The sequence below is a fragment of the Frankliniella occidentalis genome, unplaced genomic scaffold (assembly GCF_000697945.3).
Source record: "Frankliniella occidentalis isolate FOCC.00 unplaced genomic scaffold, Focc_3.1 Scaffold57, whole genome shotgun sequence".
Lineage (NCBI taxonomy): Eukaryota > Metazoa > Arthropoda > Insecta > Thysanoptera > Thripidae > Frankliniella > Frankliniella occidentalis.
This window is the reverse complement of record NW_026267187.1, coordinates 853,089-855,447: the sequence shown is the minus strand read 5'-3', so window position 1 is coordinate 855,447 and position 2,359 is coordinate 853,089. Positions and strand designations below refer to the sequence as shown.

The window sequence follows — 2,359 nt, the reverse complement described above, 5'->3', positions numbered from 1 at the left end:
TGTCGGCGCGCACTGACCCGCTCAAGATCGTTCCGGAGCTCCTCTTATTCGCATCTAGGTCAGGATGCTGAATAGTAAGGCGTGCTCCATAGAAGGGAAAATCATTCGGAGACGGCCGGTTAGAAGGGAAAATTTATTCGAAAACGGGCAGCTAACAGCCACTTATCGGAACGTCCAACGCAATATTTATAGTTAAAAAGAAGGGAAAATTCATTAGAGGACGGGCAGCCACAATCTTCCTACATTCTATTGGTACCACTGTTAACCCGCGCCTGCGCCCCTCTGAACTGCCCATTGTTGTTGGCAACCGAGCCCGCCGTCCGCCCGAGTGCCTCACCGGTACGTAGGCTCGCACGTGACAGCACTCGGCCCCCTTTCTGGGTAGGACCACGCCAAGCAGAGAGCATTTTTGGAGATGTGTGAAAACTGTGATCTCAGCAACGGTAGAGAAAGAAAGCCTGATATTATGAATCAGGCGTAGTCTTTGATGCAGGAGCAATGATTTAAAAACCCTAGCCGGAGCGATCAACGTCAGGACTGCCCATAAACGTAAGTTATTCTGCCGTCTTCAAAGTGCATCTGAAGGTTAGCGGTGACGCATATTTATTTAATTTTGAGGAAAACCAGACTCGAGCGCCAATATATAAATACTGTTCAGGATTCTACTGAAAAATACCTTTTCGATGGTATACTTGATTGACTCCAGAGCGAGGAGTCACTGAAGTTAACAATTACCCAAATTTCTGACGATTTTAAAGAACAAGATGAGGGAAGAACAAGGTCAAACCATCGCCCTCGTGAAGAAAACGCTAGGTAATAAGTTACCGAGTCCTAAATTTCAACGCGAATCCACGCGCAATGCTTGCCATAGAGGTACAGTAGGAACATTGATGTCACTGAAGAATAAGTACCTTTCTTTCGCTCCAGTTCCGTTCGCACTAGTTGGAGTATCTCCGAATTCCTGCGGATTCGATCTCTCAGCTCTTCTGGGATGAGCTCAATCTCCTCCTCGCAGCGCCGAATATCATCCTGCGGGCATCACCGTGGTTCAAAAGCGCAGGTCGCTGCAAGGCGCTGCGCTCGGCGGGAAGAGCTATACAGGGTCGCCCACAGACCCGTCCCTTTACTTGCTTCTGCCTAAACTGTGCCGGATGCAGGCGTGCTACCGGGTTGCAGACTCGCACGGGGCTACAAGGCGCCGTGGTGAGCGACGGTAGGCAAGCCCGTCCGCACGCCTGCATGTGGTACAGTATCAGCAAAATAAAGGAAGGGGTCTGTGGAACACCCTGTATTCCCTGCATGTGTGCCACAACTTTGGTTGTTCTCCAACAATAATTCTAAACACGCCATGTTTACCCCAGTAAATCAATATTTCTGCGGTCGGCGTCGCAAGCTGAAAAAACTCAGGAATACGGATCTGAAGAAAAGAAGCAACAACTCACTATCAGGTATCTGGCCATGGCCTCCAGTTTCTTGGTACCGTCAAAGTGTCATATTCCGGACAAATTTGACCGTTTTTCATCAATATTTCTAAAACCGGTAGGGTTATGAAAAATTCCAGCGGATTCTAGAAACTAGGCGCCAAGATACATATTTTCCATCTGGAGAGGAAATTTTCTTTGCGCCAGTTCACCTGCACAAGCCTCTGAAACCCCGTCTGGATTTAAACCCGAAGCCGGGGCAAATCCGAACAGTCCCTATTTTTGCTATTAAATGGCACTAGAACTGGTCGATATGCCAATACTGCACTGCAGCTACGTGCCAGTACACACCAACTTAACCCGTAACTGCGGAACTAGAGTGATATTGAAATTTTCGAGGCAAAACTGGTCCATTTCAGAAGTTAAGCAACTTCTGCAAAAGTCAGTGCTATTTTAGTAGAAGGGCATTGGTTTCGCAAAATACGCCATAAGAATGTGTACAACAATCTTTACCACACAGGACTTTGTCAAAATTGAAAATTTAGTGCATTTTTACCTAAGATTTGTAAGTGAGAGATCGAGTGAAATACCGTACAATCAATACTACCCGCAAAAGTACGCAGGATATTAAAAATTTTCGACTCCAGCGTAGTGACGTTAAAGCTGTATCTAGTGACCGTGGCCAGCATTGGTGCTATGCGGCACACGCATTAAAAGTACCGCTTCACAGCGTGTGTACTGGTCGGGTCCTATTATTAAAATTGCACTGCTCTGGGCGGCTCTAAAATATGAAACTACTAATTATTTAAATCTCCAGAGCCTCGCGGAAAAGTATCTATCTAACTTATGAACCTACATTGTGTAATTTGCTGTAAAAATGCAAAAAAGTAGTGTCCGGATTTACCCTGCTGGTCCGGAATTAGACACTTTGACGGTAC

General features: G+C 46.3%; 1 protein-coding gene across 1 annotated transcript in view; it reads left to right on the top strand.

Annotated features, from left to right (window-relative positions):
- The window catches only part of LOC127749478 (uncharacterized), an 11,719-nt gene that overhangs the window by 1,073 nt on the left and 8,287 nt on the right, over nucleotides 1–2,359 (top strand). The gene's annotated exons all lie outside the window — the stretch shown is intronic.